Below are 18,809 nucleotides of genomic sequence, written 5' to 3'. Positions count from 1 at the left end.
CCTCTTGTCCACATATCACGCATTAATTAAACACATACTCTTACGTCATGCTCACTGAAGGTTTTGTTTCGTTTTAAACCATGACACATCATAGAGATTGTCTAACAGTACCTTGCTGTCGAATAGAACTTTATTTACCCACGTTTGCAAAGCTGATAAACTGAACGTAAATGAATTACTTAGTGCTGCACAGCTGGCAACAAACTGTATTTTTTTTTTGCAGCACAATCTGAATTACGCGCACGGAGCAAAAGTTAAACGATTGATTTTTTTTTGTAAATATATATTGCTGTCCTAAAGTAAGGATTGCGACTGGGTAAAGAAACAAAAACGCGCAGCGGAGGTTCTCGCGCTTTCAAGTGTAACCGAGAAAAGAAGGAGGAAGTCTGTCCTACGCCAAGACGCATATGACACCCATTGAAATTTGATTGAAAACTTTAATATTTCACCGAACTGAGGTGCCCGCCTTTTACCCTACACGCAGGTAGGGGGGTAGGACGAAGCAGTCCCCGCGCGTTGAGGACGGTGAGTCTTCACGGCCTCAACGGCCAGGCGGATTGCTCGACGCTGGTCGTCTTCAGCCTCGCTCTGGAGCAAGGCCTCCCAGGCTTCTCTACTGTCATTGTTCTCCTTGACCCCTAGGGAGCCAGCACATTCCCATATTACATGATCTAGAGTACCTTTCTCCTTACAAATTTTGCAGAGGGTGTCGTTATAGTCCCTCGTCTGAGTTAAGTAGATCCAATATGGTGATGTACAGTTGTTGCCCTCCAGAGAGAGAGACCGATGCGGAGGCGGAAAGATTCTTTTTTCGGCCAGTGCAGTTGTACTATAGCGATAGGCATTCCGGTTACGAAATAAACGGCAGACGGTCTGGTGTAATTTAATTATACCGAGTCGTCGAGCGCTCGCTCCCGCGTCAGACGGGGAGAAAACTTGAATGCATACCGAGGGTACAGTTCACACACGGGAACACACACACATGCATGTATACGCACACATGCGCACAGTGCATACGTATACGTACGAACATGCATACATAACACATGCAGGCCCACGTGCCCATACATAGCGTAGCCCCCCCTATCCCTCCCCCACTTTCTCTCTCTCTTTCTCTCTCTCTTTCTCTCTCTCAAACACACAGGCGCGCACGCACACGCACACACACACAAACACAAACACACACACACACACACACACACACACACACACACACACACACACACACACACACACACACACACACACACACACACACACACACACACACACACACACACACACACACACACACACACACGGGCAGTGCACGCACAACACACACGCTCGTTCACGCATACAAACGTGTAACAACATGGCTACACTCAACCATGTACAACGTGAAAGCGTATGCACTTGTCACAGAAGCCAACTACAGAATAATCTCTGCGCCTTAACATCCTCCTTCGCGTGTCTCCAAAGCGGGCGTATAATTGGCGCCGTTGCGTTTACCCGCATATCTTTTCCGAGCCTCGTAAAGACATGTGCTCATTCGAGAGGAGGAGTAACAGCCAGGAGCTGGAGTGCCGCGGTATCACGGCAGGAGTGGCGGAGCCGAGGCCCACATAACGACATGGAAATTGCTTTGCCCCGCCTACACGCCTTTCTTGAAACACCATTGTCAGGCCAGCACCGGGTATACCATTCGCCTCCTGTGTGTATTTCTTTTCTCTCTTTCTCATCCTTTTCCTTCTTGCAATTCTTTTTCTTGCGATACCAGCAACACGCACTACGAAAGCGACGGCTCTCGTTGAAAGAAAGCTGTTAGAAAATTGTCTCTTCTGGTCTGAGAGATCTTTATTTCCTTCTCTTTCACTAAAATCTAAATCGCTACAACCTTCGCGGGCTGTTTATTCTGCTGTTCCAAGGTGTAACGCCGGCGGCGAAAGTTTTCCGCACAAGAAAGAGTGTCGCGCGTTATGGCGGAAGGTAGAAAATGAGTGACATTGAACGTGCGCCTTGAAGCTGTTCCACTTAGCAGAGGACTTTAAATGCAAGTAGCCTGATAGGATAGTCAAGTTTCTTGCCGTGAGGGCAATCTCTTTGACCGCGCTTGACCCTGTGCCTGGTTATTACACATGACGATCTGGCTTGCCACCTTGGCTGGTATAAATTCAGGATGCGAAAACCGACCAGCTGATGACTCCAGTAACCTCACAGTTGGTCAGTTCGTCAGCGTTTCGTCTAAGCTATCTGTACGGAATTGGATCATTTGTTTGGACCAGAACATGCATGACTTGCGAGCAGAACGCGCGCACATCCGGTGAGCTACATAGTGCAAACAGAATTACTGAACGGTGTTTCTCCCTGTAACGCCTTTCATTCTGGTGAAGTTAGCTTCGATGAGGGCTTTTGGTTATTCACGCGGATATACCCTCAACAAAAACATAAACAGCATCAGCGCCGGTTTTTGCTTTTAACTGTAAATAATTTTCTACAAACGGACTTCTATTACTAAAGATGGTCGCCAGTCAATCATTGTAGTTAACGAAATGGTAGCCAAAGTAGATCCAAGTTAACCCGGTATCACTTATCTCACCGCTCTGCATCCAGCAGCAGATGAACGGCCTTTTCCTTGAGTACTCTGTATCTTTCGTCGCGGCGAGTTCGTTAGCCCCCTTTCAGAGACAGGTGTTAACAGGCATAGGTATTGTTTGCAGGAAACGGCCGTTTGCACTCAGCGCACGTTCATTCTTGGAAAGGAGAGTGGACAATGAGCAAAGAATGAACGAAAAGAATGTCGGCCAAGGATCCACGTAAACAGCATACGAACTGGCCCTTACGGCAAGTGGCAGACAAACGTTCGTGGCGTGGGCCAGCGATGACAGCTCATCGATTGGTCGCACACGATGGTATACGTCACTACTTTTGTTACCGTAGGTCGAGTCCGCAGTCTAGAACGTTCCTTCCCAAGGCATTTCACCTCGACAAAAGAAAGTGGATGAGAGCGCCCGCTCTTGAAAGTGTTCACACAGCTTTAGTAACGCTGCGTGGAGGCTTCTGAGCAGCGATAATATTGCAGCCAGGCGCTCTTGGCGTCTCCTTGAACACACGGGATTGAAGGTGTGTCCCTGTTGCAACTACTAGTCGTAGAACTTGACGAGCGTTGAGGTTCGGTCTAATTGGTAAGACGCATTGCGTAAGCGCGGTGACAAACGGCAACAAGCAAGTGGAAGCTTGTGTGTGTCCCCTTAGCAAGTAAGCGCTCATGTGTGGCTACGTTTACACGAACCCGACAAAATCGGATCTAGTCGGCTTGCCGGGCCGGCGACCGGTCGTCGCTTTTTTGCAAACGGCAGCGGATTTGGCCGAACGAGCGGTGAGGCTAGTTCGGTCAACTCAAAAAGTGGCTTGAAATTGCATGTAAAGGTGGTCGGATTCGGATGGATCATCTCGACTTCCGACTCGACCCGCTCGCGTCGAGCTCAGGTAAATAGGTAATGTGCCCTCTTGCTTGTTACGGAACTTACTGAATCCGAAGGCATAAATAAGCTAAATATATAAGTGCACTTAGCTTACTTTATAACTAACACACACACACACACACACACACACACACACACACACACACACACACACACACACACACACATATATATATATATATATATATATATATATGTGTGTGTTACATGCTCGACGGGTATGCGTGACACCTTCATATCCTGTCCTCCTTTACACACACACACACACACACACACACACACACACACACACACACACACACACACACATATATATATATATATATATATATATATATATATATATATATATATATATATATATATATATATATATATATATGTGTGTGTGTGTGTGTGTGTGTGTGTGTGTGTGTGTGTGTGTGTAAAGGAGGACAGGATATGAAGGTGTCACGCATACCCGTCGAGCATGCACGCGGTAAGTTCGCGTGATCACGGGCTTTTAGACATGTAAGCAATTTCCTTTTCAGATAGCACTAAAGATGGTGCATTGACACACCTTCCCTTCAATATTGATATTTTGTGGGCCTCCATTATTTCGTGCGTTGTTTGGTTACTAAACTCGCCAGAATTTTGGCAACCCTTACGCAAGCCAAGTCTCCGTATAGCCCTTCTCTCCGTTTTTTCTCTCTCCCGTACCTCGATATGTCAGTCCAACAAGTGACACGGTTGGAGCGAACTAGAAACAACTGCGCTCGGTGCAATTTTCTACACCATTGAAGTTTCTCTCTCATCTCTGATGGTGGACTTGGCCTGGTGTGTTTGGTTCCCGGTATAGGTTTTAATTGGTGCGCGTTCGGGAGTGCTTTGTCGGTAGTTCATATACGTGGCCAAGCTATAAAACGCCCACTGAGTTCTGCTGAAATTTTACGAAAATGAACCGGATGGTGCTGTCAATTGCAGCTGAAGTGCGACAATGCAACCTCTCGTCTTGGGTTTTTTGTCCTTCGCGCTATCATCACGTGGTGCTCAGCGTCCTTGGGCTACTGCGTACTGTTTCGGAGCGTGCCGACGCCGCGGTGTTGTGAATAATCACAAGGAATCAAGTTAAGAATGACGCTACGGAAAACGAGGACATAAACACGAATCGCCCATAGCGGATATAGCCTACTTTTGGAGGCAAACAAACAAACGTAACAAACGAAATGGACAGAGCGGGCGCTGGACGGACTTTTCCTGTTTATCTTCGTTTTCCCTAGCGCTATAACCATGTTTTATAATGTCAGTTTATAATGTTGTTTGTGTTTATAATGTCAATTTCTGCAGTTTACATGTTACGGTGGCCTATGGTGAGGAACGTATATAGTGGAGATGTTTGCTTCTACAGCTATAAAGTTCTTACGTGCTAGGGGTTGTTTGGATATATACTTCTGGTCTGGTAACTGGCTTGAATAGGTCCGCAGTTATCATCACAATTAGAATGGTCGAGAGATGACACTCTTCTAACTGCACAAAACTTCAGCGCCAATGATGAAATGACCATCTTTCAAAGAGATACAACCACCGATCGAAACTTCGGCGAGCCTGTCTGAGGCAGCTTACCTTACTCCGGTTCAATTTTTTTTTTCGTGGTGCGTTTTCTTATGTAGGCTTCTAAAGTTCTACATCTTGACCTTGCAGTGCCGAAACTAATTGTCAATGCTTATCTGTGAGAGATGCGAGAAAGGCAAGTCTGAGATTAAGCAGAAACCATCGGAGGATCACCGTCGAAGTCAAGCGATAGCTTCCAGAATGCTGAGATATGCGCTGAACATACACATTGGACATACACATTGGACAAGTACAATCCGCTACTGATGTTCGGCCTCATCATGATGCAGTCGCCTTCCTATAAGATATGCTCCGGTCTCGCGTAGTGTCTCTCGTGCTGTGAAGTACTTCTGTGGAATCCAACGTTCGCGGTGCCAGCGCTCCGCAGCATCGCGCGTCGTGTTCGACAGAGAAACGCCTTGTGCGTGTGATGGGCGTTGAACGCCACGGTTCTCCTTCGCCGTGCAAAGCCGGGACATGAGTTCGACGCCGCGAGGGCCGGTGCAGCGTCCGCGTACTTGCCATCGCGATAAAAGAGACACGCGTTCGGCAAGCGTGTGCCGCGCGAGAGCGACCGCGGCGCACACGCCCCCACGCGCAGGGCGCTGGCATTTCTACGGAGGGCCGGCACAACTCTTTATCCCGTGCTCATCGGCGAGTCGGTCCGTTTCGCGGGAATCGGCTGTAGCGCTGGGAGCCTTATTTACCGGCACTTGGGATATCGCAGGGAAGGGCTTGTCGAGTGCGCTCGTTCTGACGACGCTCGTCCGAGTAAGAAGCGCGTCTGAGCCTGCGTGCGCGCACTCGAAGAGAAAGCTTAAAATTTGTTAGAAGCGGGGTGAAAGCGGCCCTGGAACGTCTTTGAAGCCTTGGAACGAGTAGTGTGCACAGTGCGGCTGGTGACTCTATAGCGCTCAGTCCTATAAGCACTCCACTTTTTACACCTGTGCATGCTCGTGCAGGTGTGTATGCATAAGGGGATGCGTTGGTGTAAAATAAACTGCGAACGTTATTTGTTAGCCTTAATGATTGCACTCTAAACACGGCAATGCGTTTATAAAGGTGCACATATATTCGTACGAGGAAGGAGGCTCCCGAATAATGCGAGCGCACGAAATTCTTACATCCTGTGTGAACTTTGCGCATTTAATGGCAATCGTCTTCAATCGTCTTGGTAATTAACTCTGAAGCGCTTACCTAAAGTATACATCGAGGATACGAAGTCGGATGTACGCGCAATTATATGGATGTGCTTTAAGCATATTCTTGCAACCATTCTCGCGAAGAGTGACGCCAAATTAATCGAGACCACTGTGTCGTCACAGACAACGCAAATCATCAGTGAATTGCGTCTCGAATACCGCGATTCAACATGGAAATCTAATATGCAGCATTCGCACGCCATCGCATATAACGCGATTTTACACTTTCATCTTGAAACGCGAGAATTGAAATTAAATTTCAATTCTCACGCTGTACGATACCTGTTGCCAACTTGTCATGATGACGTGCCGTTTGATATGCTTTTTATGCGAAGCATATTACGAGGGCTCAACCCAGCTCCTCAGGCGCGGCGGTGACCATGAAATCACGTGACACCGTGACGTCACGACAGAGGAGAAGTGGCTTTGGCTCAACTCTTGCAAGACGGGCTGGGTGGGAATCGAACCAGGGTCTCCGGAGTGTGGGACGGAGACGCTACCACTGAGCCACGAGTACAACGCTTCAAAGCGGTACAAAAGCGCCTCTAGTGAATGCGGTGTTGCCTTAGAAACGCGCTGTTTCTAAGGCGTGCGTCTCTTGCTCAGGCGCACATTTCGTTGCCGCGCCGAACGCTGCTTTGCTCGACGCTCACCGCGTCCAATGCGGGGCGCGTAGTCGCTGCCCTGTAGCCCATTGTCTTACACCCCTTGGCGGGTCGACGGGAACGCTGTCGCGTTCCACTCTTGAAGGCGAAGAAGTAATGCATGAGTTGTTTCTTCGTCTAGCCGAACCAAATATAGCCAAGCAACAGCAGTTCACCAGGCTAAACAGTGGTTCAACAACTAAAATAAAGGCTAGTATGCTTCGCATCCTGGGCTTAACCTTACCTAAGCCACAGCCATTTTTTGTACTGTAGTGCAGATTTTATGCAAAACGCGTATTTTGGACTTTAACGCAGAACCTATCATTTGTTCAAGAAATCGGTCGAATGGCTGTCCACCTAAGATCCCTATTTACGTTTCATGACATGTATAATAAAAATAAATAAGGAATAAACATAACGTATAATACCCTGTGTAAAGTTGGCAGGCAATCAAGAAGGTATAGCATTAACTGTAAAGTGGTAGAGGGTATGTTTTTTTTTTAATTCTCCAGAAAGTCCAGACAGGTACAATGAACGAAAAATATACTATGAAAATTTTTTTCAATAACAAAAAAGTAAAATTTAATGTGAAGCTTCACCTCTGCTCCTCCTTATCATGTTATAGATACGATACGGTGGTGGTGACGTTGAAGCAGGCGGGGTTAGCCTGGCATACATAGCCGCGATTCAACATGGAAATCCAATATGCAGCATTCGCACGCCATCGCATATAACGCGATTTTACACTTTCATCTCTGTGTTTAGACAAAAAAAATAGTTTTCTTTATTTTTTTTCTTCTCAGTCCCCCCCCCCTTTTTTTTTTACCACAACTGACATTATTTAGAGGTGTTACTTTCTCCGTATGGATGGAGACGCTGTTTTAGATTCCACGTCGACAAGAAGAACCGGCTTAATAAGCGATTATGTATCTGAGCTGCCTTTAGGCCTAATGAGAATGAGAATGGGAATTTCTGATTTGACTGTTCTGTAACCCGTGTTTATATATTTGTGAAAGGGCCCCTATTTTGGAATCTGAGACTTACGGGACCTTGTACTGACATAGGCACGAGGGTTCTTTACCACCTGTGTTACCTGGCCCGACTGCCATAGAATCTAATGGGAATGCTCCCGAGTAGGCGACAGTGATTTCGACATCACCGCTTTCATCACGCCAGCCTTGTCAGCGGAAATTTCGGGCCAGGTAGCGTGACGATCGGAGTAAACAGGCCTTGTGTGGGTGTGACGCTCAATTTTCTGAAACTGCTATTCTGGGCAGGAGCGGCAACGCCTCTTCTAGGCTTGCACTTGAGGCCTTATTTATCAAGAAGAATATAGATAGGTGTATAAATGAGCCTTCTATCTCATCACTAGATGCCGAATTTGACTTCTTGCGCAATCTTCTTTGATGTGCATGTGTCTGTTCTTTTTTGCTTGGTATGCGCATGCGTGACAAAAGGACATATATGTACGATTCTATCCTTCTATTAAAGAGTTGTGAGCAGCGCTTGTCTTCGTCCACCTTTCTTGTAACTGTGGTTTTTGTCGTGCTAAGTTACTACTTCAACTGCCTAGATGCTGTCGCCTAATCGTGCGCCCCTGTTACACTCTCTTTTTTTTTTCGCGCATGTGCATGGGGCTGCGCCGGAGTAATTTTCGGCGTACAGGCCACTAACAGATGGTCGGACGGACAAATCCGCTAGCCATATACAGCTTCGCTGTAAGAGAAAGATGCTTTTGTGTTGGTTGTGTGCATTTGCACTGTGTTCTTATCGACGATAGAATTCCCTGCCGTCACAACAGCGCCGAATGTTGCGACCAAAATGTTTTCGAGATCTTAAGCACAGTGGCCAGGAAGAAGCGGCAAACTTGCTGTCGCCTTACCATCCTTTCCGCTACGTTGTGCAGATCATGCCTCTTCTTTCCACGTGGCTGCCTGCGGATGGCACAACTGTCGTAACAACAACGACATCGATGTTGTTCATGGCGGAACCTGTCAACGGCAGCTCTTTGTATCGAAACGTAGCGCCGACTACTTTCCCTGGGATTCACGAGAAGCCATCATCACCGGCCACAACGGCTTCTGCCACTCATATAGAAGCCTGGAAGTAACCGTCTTCTTTCAGTGCCCAGGTTGGAGCGTCAACATGCTGTCACCTTACCATCCTTTCTGCCACGTTGTGCAGGTTAGTAGATAGCCGCCTTTGCACGTTAGGTGTTCGAGCAATCGTTCTTTGTTGCTCTTCCCCGGCCCACTTGTTTTGTTTGACAGTGCCAGCGAATGCGTATGTGCAGTCAAGTCCCTTCTTCTGTCTGGGGACGTAGAATCGAACCCCTGTCCTAAGGACGACCAGCACAGCGACGTCCTCGCCATAATTACTGATCCGTCAACTAAGTCGAATGTTCTATGGACCATCTGTGACTAGGCGTTGCATTTACGAACTATTATGCCTTCCTTTTTGAATGGCCAACAGCCCCACGCGCGCCACATGCAACATCGATGAGACGCTCGCACATATTATCTGTGTCTGCCCGCAATAGCACCTAGAATTAAGCGCTGTGTAGAGTACTGGACCAGTTGGACAATCATCCATTATCAGAACTCAAAGCTTTAGGTCAGTGCTTCCAAAAAAATATCCGCGCTGAAGGCCTTATTCGCGTTATTAAGGTTCCTGCAGTCTACGGGGCTTCACTATAGGCTTTATGAACTCCGCCCACTACCGCTCTATAGTGTGCGCGGTTTGTCCGTTCTTGTCTCTTTTTCTCTTTATCTCCCCCGTGCACTCTCTTTCTTGTTTATCCCCCTTAACCCTTCCCCCCGTGCAGGGTAGCCAACCGGAACTACCTCTGGTTATCTTCCCTGCCTTTCTGTGCATCCTCTCTCTCTCTCTCTCTCTCTCTCAAGCTGAGCTGATCGATATGGTTAAACTCTGAAAATAACCAAGCGCCACTGTAGAAACGGTATCAGATTTCGCTGCCCATTTTGCTTCTGTTGAGTCCCTTGTTGAGTCCTTCGACACATCCCAATATATAAGGAATCTGCCGGGCAATATCAGTGAAGCCGCCAACGACCACACTGCTGCTTTGAATTCATGTTTACATGAGCTCGAGGACAGATCGCGGCGGGACAACCTTATTTTCGATGGCCTCGCAGACAACCCATCTTAAACGTGGGTACAATCTGAGCAGCAGTCACGCGAATTCCTTTTTGGAAATGTAAACCTTAGTTTCCCTGACGCTGGTATCTCCCGTGCTCGTAGATTAAGCCAATACAACGCCAAACGACCACGATACATTATTGTTCAATTCGCTTCGTCAAAACTAAGGGAAACTATAATTGCTCAATGCTCCAAATTACGTGCCTCGAGTGTCTCGGTTCGTGAAGACTTTTGCGTGGCTACGCGTCAACTGCGTGAAAAGCTACTTGAATTTGAAAAGGCTAGCGGCCAACAATCCATGCTCCATTTAAATAAACTGTACACTAACAGGAAGTGCTATGTATACTGTCATGTTGCCCGCCAAGTACGTGAAATGGATCCTTCCGATGTTAGGGCTGCCAATAGTGCTAACGTATGCACTGCCTGTACTAGCAATTCCCGCCACACCGGTTATAGCCACCCCATGCTACTAAAGAAAGATCGGTTTCCGCCCCGCATTCTAACGTACGCAGTGCATGCAATGAGCGCGATCAGCTGTCCCTAGTTATGAACACACGTGAATCCGACATTGTGGGGCTGGCCGAGACGAAATTACTGACCGCGAAATATTGGCGTGTCAAAATGGTTATGCATCTTTTCGATATGATTGTGACCCGCGCACTGGCGGCGGTATACTGATAGCTGTCCTGGCGGGATTATCTGCAGGAACATAGCGCTTTTGTCGCCTCTTATTTATTTATTTATTTATTTATTTATTTATTTATTTATTTATTTATTTATTTATACTGTCAACCCAATGGGTCATTACAGGAGTGGAACAAGTACAGAAAGAACATACAAAGTGTTACATTCCTTGGTGGGTAGTGAACATCATACATCAATGTTGATTTTATTGGTGCAAGAATATTCTGTCAGATGAAAACTTGGTGAAAACAGCAGTTACTAGGTATACAAGATCAAGAAAGTGTGTTGTACACAAAGGCATTCAAAGTGGCATACAAAGGTGATGCATAGAAAGACATACAAAAAGTGTCCAGACCCTAGAAAAAGTAACGTGTGGTATGGATCGGAACATTGCACTTCTATTACTGTCTTCATAGTTGAGCAAATATTCTAACGAAACGAACACTTTCTGAAAAACGCGCTATAGAGGTATACTCATGAACAAATTAAGGTCACAGGGGACAAATTATGTAAAATATGTAGACTTAACTTTTTCCTGAATTTCACCTATTGATGATAGTTTCACTATAGTTTCTGGTAGCCCGTTCCATTCATTGATAGCCCTAGGGAAAAAACTAAATTTAAAGGAATCAATAAAGACAGAGGGAGGGGTAATGTACATACTGTGTCTGTGCCTAAAACATGTCTGGTTGGATGATAAAGTAATCGTTTTTATTTAGGCTAACGAGATCATGAATGACAAGAAAGAGAAATTTTAGTCATTCGAGGGAAGTTCTAGATTCTGGAAAGTGTCGACTGGCACTTTTGTTAAGTTCTGAGGGGGAGTCATGCCGCCGATACTTACTATAAAGAAACCTTAAAGCGAGGCGTTGAATTTTATCAAGTTTAGATTTAATCGTTACCGTGTAAGGGTCCCATATTATTTTGGCGTACTCCAAGATTGGTCTAATTAACGTTTTGTATGCCAGAATTTTTATTGCAGGAGTTGCACTGTGAATGCGTATTCTTAAGGACCATAGTGCATTGCGTGACTTGGTGCATACGTCATCGATATGACCATTCCATCTTAAGTCGGACGCGATAGTAACACCAATATATTTCTGAGCGGAAACCCTTGTTAAGAAAGTGTTCTCAATGGAATATGTATGAAACAGAGGTTTCTTTTTTCTCGTAACTATCATGACAACAGTTTTTTTTTGTGTTTAATACCATTTGGCATGTGTCACACCAGGTTTTAATATTTTGCAAGCTTAATTCAAGAAGAGTCTGTTCATCGGGATTTTCTACCTTGTTATTAATGTTGAATTAGTGTGCACGCAAATATGTGCCGGACACAGGGACTTCCTTTTTTTTTTGTGTGTGACCGCTAGCCTACTTCATCTAACACATTTTATTCAGACTTTCATGATGCACTCACTAGTCTCACCGTAAGATTTCCCTCTTATCCATTATTGATCCTAGGTAGCATTAACTGCCCCAATATTAATTGGTGTACCGATTTTCCTTCAGTAGTTCTTCGTCCGAGTGCTCATCTTTCATGAATATTTGTTTGGACTTTAAGTTATTGCAGCTTAAAACAACTCGGTGCACAACACATTCTGCAAACATCCTCGATATAATCCTCAAAACAGCACCGCCCTTGTTTCCAATATCACTCACTTGCCAGGTCTAAGTTATCACTGTATACAGCAGTCTGACTTAGGCACTTCTGTTTAGAATAACTTTCTGTGGGCCTAGTTGGGACATAGTTGACAAATATTTTTAAAGCGCGAACAGGAGACATGACACAAAATTATGTTCCTTCTGTTAAATAGTCCGAAAAAAACGCGATCATGAAAATACTGACCTTGATTCTATTAACCGAGGGTTAGAATTGATCATCACTGACTGCTTCCCTAACTTCTGCTCAGGGACCGTTGAAGAAAATTGATGCCTATTCAAGCAGGAAGTACTTTCCCTCATTCATCGATTAATTCAAATTAGGCGTATCACCTCTAATTCACAGGCACCATGGTTCAATGCACGTCTTAAACGTCCGCTAAATAAAAAGATACTTTTTCGGCGTACCAAGACAGCCAATAATGCACAGCGTTGGCACGCCTATGTCACTCCTGACTATACGAATACTGAGTGCCATATTTGGTGGTGTCCATATTAAGGTAGCAGCGGTTAACCGCTACTACCTCATTAATGCACTTGAGCCTTATGCTACCTTAATGCTACCTTATTAATGCACTTTAAACCTAAGTATCCCCTATAACTATAGGTTAAATGCTGTGCCACACAACTGGAATGTCGTGCTTGCGAATGTATGCGTCTCTGGAGCACGCTTCTGAAAACTTAAATGCGCATCGAATGCTCGGATTTCACAGATTCACGGCCGCGCAGGGAGATAAGCGTGAGAAGGGCCTTTTGTTCCTTGGCGAACATTCGGCCGGACAGGCACTGTGGATGTCGCGCCATGTTGCGTACAAAGTGTTTTTGCCTTTTTCCCATCATTTGCCTTTTTCTTTTCTTTTTCTTTCTCACTGGCGCCGGCCTGCGCGGTATATACTTCTCATTGCGCAGTCAGCCATCCTGCAAAAAAAGAAAATAAAAAAATAGAGAGAGCCGGGTTTGCGTTGGGCAATATGAGCGTAGAGGATGAAGAAAAATTCCAGTCGGCTTCTCACAATTGCATATGCGCGGACACGCACGCTGTTCGTGCATCTTTTTTTTCCCATATGGCACCAGTGATATCTCCATTTTGGCCACCTCAGAAATTAACAACGCGGGATGCCCTTATTCGTTCTCCGTGCGTCTGCGCCAGCTTTTTTTTTTCTTTTTTTTTCATCGGCTGGATTTTCAGCAACATGTTGTCGTCGTTGTTCACGCAAGCGCTTACCATTTTCTTCACTAAAACATCGAATCACGTGCAACCATGCTGCACAAGATATTGCGCAAAGCATGGACCATTACCCGCCGCGGGGACTCAGTGCACGTGGCGTTCTGCTGCGTAGCGCGATGTCGTGAGTTCGATTCGCGGCCGCCGCATCCCATGTCGCCCAGAACGACGGGTCAATATTGCTTCTACTCGTTGTCAGGCTGGTTCGTTAATGTTTGGTCCTACTGCACCAATATTGCTTACACGGTGATATTTCATGGCCCCATAAAGACCCTGTGCTGCCAATAATGTGAAAATATTGGTTGTGCCATTATAGTGGTTCCAACAATCGCCCTTATTTCCGTGCAATAAATATAACCGGCTCTACCAGGAGAGGTGGCTGGCAACAATGGGTCATCTTACCCGCTGCTCTTGCAACGTTGGTTTCCGAAGTCAGCGTGGTAGAAAATATTGTCCAGTCAGTATCATTTGATATCCAATAGTATACATTTGAGGTCATATGTCGGACGATTATACAGGTTCCACGCACTGCGGGAATTTAAAATAATTTAATTATGGGGTTTTACGTGCCAAAAGCACGATCTGATTAGGAGGTGCACCGTAGTGGGGGACTCCCGAATAATTTGGACCACCTCGGTTTTTTAACGCGCATCTAAGTCCAAATACACGGGTGTTTTCGCATTTCGCTCCCGATCGAAACGCGGCCGCCCTGCCCGGGCTTCGATCCCGCGACCTCGTGCTTAGCAGCCCAACATCATAGCCACTAAGCAACCACGGTGGGCACTGCGCAAATCGATGTTACGCGAAGCGTTTAGCAGGTAGCCTCACATCCTTAGGGTGTTATTTATGCAACGGACACCCTAAGGGTGTGAGTTTAGACACATTTACACCATTTTTCACTTTTACGGATGTACAATCGCCCAATTTTTTAACCTGAACGCGCGAGCATCGACCGGCCAGTCGATAAGCGCCGTATAACGGAGTACAGCGGCGAAGTGTGCGAGAATACGCCTGGCAGAGGGAAGCTGCATTGGACTGTGCATTGCGCGCACGCGCGTATTCTCGCACACTTCGCCGCTGTACTCCGTTATACGGCGCTTATCGACTGGCCGGTCGATGCTCGCGCGTTCAGGTTAAAAAATTGGGCGATTGTACATTATATCATAGTGTGTGGGGCGCAACGTCTGAAACTTCACGGTGGCTTAACTCCGTAGTGGAGGGCTGCGGATTAATTTTAGAGACCAGGGCTTCCGCGACGTTCACCTAAATCGAAATACACGAGCATTTCGTACCCATTTAAGTGCGGCTGCCGATGCCTGGAGTCGAACCCTCGACCCCCGTGCTCAGCAGCAGAAGGCAATAGCCACCGAGCCTGTGCAAGGCACGAGCCGTCGTGTGCGTGACGTGAGTGCAGGGGACGGCCGCAAGGACGGCGATGCCGCGAGCGCTGATTTATTGCACCGCAGCAAAGAAACGTCGCAGCTCGTTCCGCTGCGACCGGAGCACGTCCCGGGGGCGGTACACGGTGTGACGGGCGCGCTCTCGCTTTGGTGAGCAATTTTTTTTTCTGTGCGACCTGACGCGCACGAAGGACAGTGGTGTAAGGTCGACAATTATTCGCGCGTTCCATCCCTGCGTAAGTGGCGCACGTACTCTCGCTTTGTAAGGAAAATTGTCGCAATGTGACGTGACGAACGCGCCGATGGTCTCGGAGCGGCCCGAGGCCTTAAGTAAGCTTCCTTCACGATCCCCGCCCCCCTTTAACGGGTATTCAGGCACGAAGCTTACTAGGCGGTTCGTCTACTGATACTCTGGTCTTCCAAAGAGTGCCTCTATGAGGTGGTGCGTGAAATTCTATGCACGAGGATTTATATTATCCACGGTGCGTCCGTCCCCTTTTTACTACCGCCAATTTTACATCGGTATTCCATTGCTAACGTAAGTTCGCCGAATGTATGTTTCCCTTTACTAAAGAACATTATTTTATGAACTCCGTTGTGGAACCATTCCTCTGCTAAAATGGTTACAAAAGGTACCTTCGTTTCTTTTATTTAAACGCCGTCTACGTGTTGTGCTGGGCAAATTGAACATTGTTTTACTAGCTATAGAGACGCCGCCCTGTTTTGTGATATAATTCAGATAACTCTAGAAAAATTAAATTTCAATTCTCACGCTGTACGATACCTGTTGCCAACTTGTTATGATGACGTGCCGTTTGATATGCTTTTTTGTACTGTAGTGCACATTTTATGGAAAACGCATATTTTGGACTTCAACGCAGAACCTATCATTTGTTCAAGAAATCGGTCGAATGGCTGTCCACCTAAGATCCCTATTTACGTTTCATGACATGTATAATAACAATAAATAAGGAATTAACATAACGTATAATACCCTGTGTAAAGTTGGCAGGTAATCAAGACGGTGTATCATTAACTGTAAAGTGGTAGAGGGTATGTTTTTTTTAATTCTCCAGAAAGTCCAGACCGGTACAATGAACGAAAAATATACTATGAAAATTTTTTTCAAGAACGAAAAAATAAAATTTAATGTGAAGCTTCACCTCTGCTCCTCCTTATCATGTTATAGATACGAAACGCACATAAACGCTTTTACCGAGCAGCCAAGGAACCGTGTTGAATGAAATAATTGGACCTTGAGAAATAAAGTTTATAGCTACGTAACTTCGAAATAAAATGCACTTAAAACTTGATCTAACAAAACACGATTTTACGAAGTTCCCGATATAACGAAGAAATTTTCATTCCCCGGCAGGTACCCATAGGGTTCACTGTTGTCATCAACCTGAATTTACGAAACTAACTCGGCCATACTCGATTTAACGAAGTTCTTACTGAAATAAATGAATAAAACAGTGATGTCTTCCTAATTTTGACACAGATGGGTTCCTCTTCGAGAGTGTGCGCTTAAGATATTGCGTTAAATATTTTTGAACATTTTCTTGTAGCGCAGAAAACACGAGGGCGCAGGAGAGTAAGCAGACACACATAGCGCCTGTGTGTGCCTGTTTACTCTTCTGCGTCCTCGTGCTTTTTGTGCTACAAGAAAAACTTCAAAATGTTACACCAACAAGCCCAAATATCTACACTTACGGACGCGTTAAGACCTCGGGGCGCCCTAGTCACGATCTTACTTTATTTTTTCGAGGCCCATGCAAGGTACAACGGACTCAATACCGCCTCGGTACGGGCGGCGGTGGTTGCTTTCATTATTTCATTGTGTATGCGACAGATGGCTTGATTAATTGCGGCAAATACAATGTCGCGGTAACTTTTGCGTGTCGTTGCGTCACAAATTTTGATTTCGAAGAATCGAAAAATGCCTTTCTTGACATTACAAACTTCCTGATCTAACGAAATAATTAGAGCGCGGTCATCGCTTTGTTAAATCGAGTTTCAACTGTAACTTCTAACAATCCTGTAAACTGCTTTTATTAGGAGGTCCAATTTTTTAGCAACGATTATATGTTATTGAGCAAAATACTGGTTTGGCTAGCGTGTAACTCATGGTAACAGATTAACTACTCGAGCAAATATAAAAGGACAAAGAAAATGACATGACAAGTGCCGGGTTCTAACTACTTATTTCTTTTTCCCTACTATGGTGTATGTCTAGCTACAAAATAAGCACGAGAAACTAGATATAATAATCACATGCAATCCTAGAAGCAGAACCAGTAAACAAAACATATTGCTTATCGAAGAATACATGACCTACGCTTCATCATCATCAACCTATTTTAAGCCCACTGCAGGTCGAAGGCCTCTCCCTCTGATCTCCAATTAGCCGTGTGCTGCGCCAACCGATTCCAACTTACACCTGCGAATTTTTCAATTTCATCACCCCACCTAGTCTCTTGACGTCCTTGACTGCGTTTATCTTCTCCTACTAATAGCGAATCTGTTTAGATTGAACAAGAATTTCATATTTGGCTGCATTTACCGTTCTCCTTGATCGTCAGTCAACAAATTCTATACAAATCTTGGTCATACTTTTCAGACTGTACCACTAGAAAAAAAAATATTGTTACAATGGGTAATACGAACATTAACTTACTGGGTAAAACATTACTCATCTGTATTAACTATACTAGTTTGTTCCATACCCAAGGATATGATTGCTTAATTGACGTTCCTACAAGGGAAGTTTTTAATGGCACAGGCACACTTATTGATCATGCTCTTTCTATCTTGCTTCATTCACCAGAGGGGAAAGTTTTGCACATCGAGATGAGTGATTTTTTTTTTCTTTTTATTGATATGATATAAGAAGATGTTGACGCACAATTTAAGGCGTCGGCTGCTCCTCAGCTCTTGAATGGTTCCATCTTGCAAGATATAGGGTTCAAGATTACATATCAAATAACCTTTTCATACAAGCACCAGGACTTGTCAAGCAACATTTTCACAGTAACACTATGACGTAATAAATACACGGTACATAAAATATACAAGGTAAATGACTCGACAGTTCTGTAGAAAAAAATCTCAGAAATACAAATGATACTGTCGCCTAATAATCCAATGTCTAGTCAGCGAGTGGCACAGACCTCGTGTAAATGCATTATCACACATAGTCACAACAGAACAGTCAAAATAACATAATCCACACACACATACATATATACAGCGACATTGAAATGAAAGGAATAATGAAAGCGTTAATAATGGCCAACAATGCCGCTGTCTTCAGGAAAAGTCTTTAGTGCTTTCAAAGCGCTCTTCTACAAGGCCCTTATTGGCCAAAGACCCAAAAGTTTCTTTAAACTGAAAGATCTGTGGTCTAATGTAATTAGGTTTGATTTAGGTTGGCGTCCTAGTGTGTCGTGATGTGGGCATTCTAGGAGCAGGTGATGTATATTTTCTTATACAAATCCACAATCACATTTGGGGGTTTGCGCACGGCCAATTCTATGTATGAAATATTTTGTGTAGGCAGTGCCTAGTCTTAATCGATGAATAAGGGTTTCCACATTTCTGTCTAATGCCAATAAAAATCTGAATTCAATAAACTGATCAAATTATACATATCCGAGCTCTTAGAATTCTGGTCAAGCCACGTATTTGTACATATTTCTAAAGACGTTGTCCTAACAATGCAGCGTAATTTATTCTTTAATATTGGGAATCAGACCACATCATCTTTGAGGTGTGCTTGTCGTGCT

General features: G+C 45.1%; 1 protein-coding gene across 1 annotated transcript in view; it reads left to right on the top strand.

The window, feature by feature from the left end:
• The first annotated feature begins 8,617 nt into the window (after positions 1-8,617).
• The window catches only part of trh (PAS domain-containing protein trachealess), a 602,053-nt gene continuing 591,861 nt past the window's right edge, over positions 8,618-18,809 (top strand). The window contains exon 1 of the mRNA XM_070521570.1: positions 8,618-9,084. The gene's annotated coding sequence lies outside the window, so the exon portion shown is untranslated. The remainder of the gene's footprint in view (positions 9,085-18,809) is intronic.

This window comes from Dermacentor albipictus, chromosome 7 (genome assembly GCF_038994185.2).
Source record: "Dermacentor albipictus isolate Rhodes 1998 colony chromosome 7, USDA_Dalb.pri_finalv2, whole genome shotgun sequence".
In the NCBI taxonomy this organism is placed as follows: Eukaryota; Metazoa; Arthropoda; class Arachnida; order Ixodida; family Ixodidae; genus Dermacentor; species Dermacentor albipictus.
Note: the sequence above shows the minus strand (reverse complement) of the source record. Positions and strands in the feature narration are given on the sequence as shown.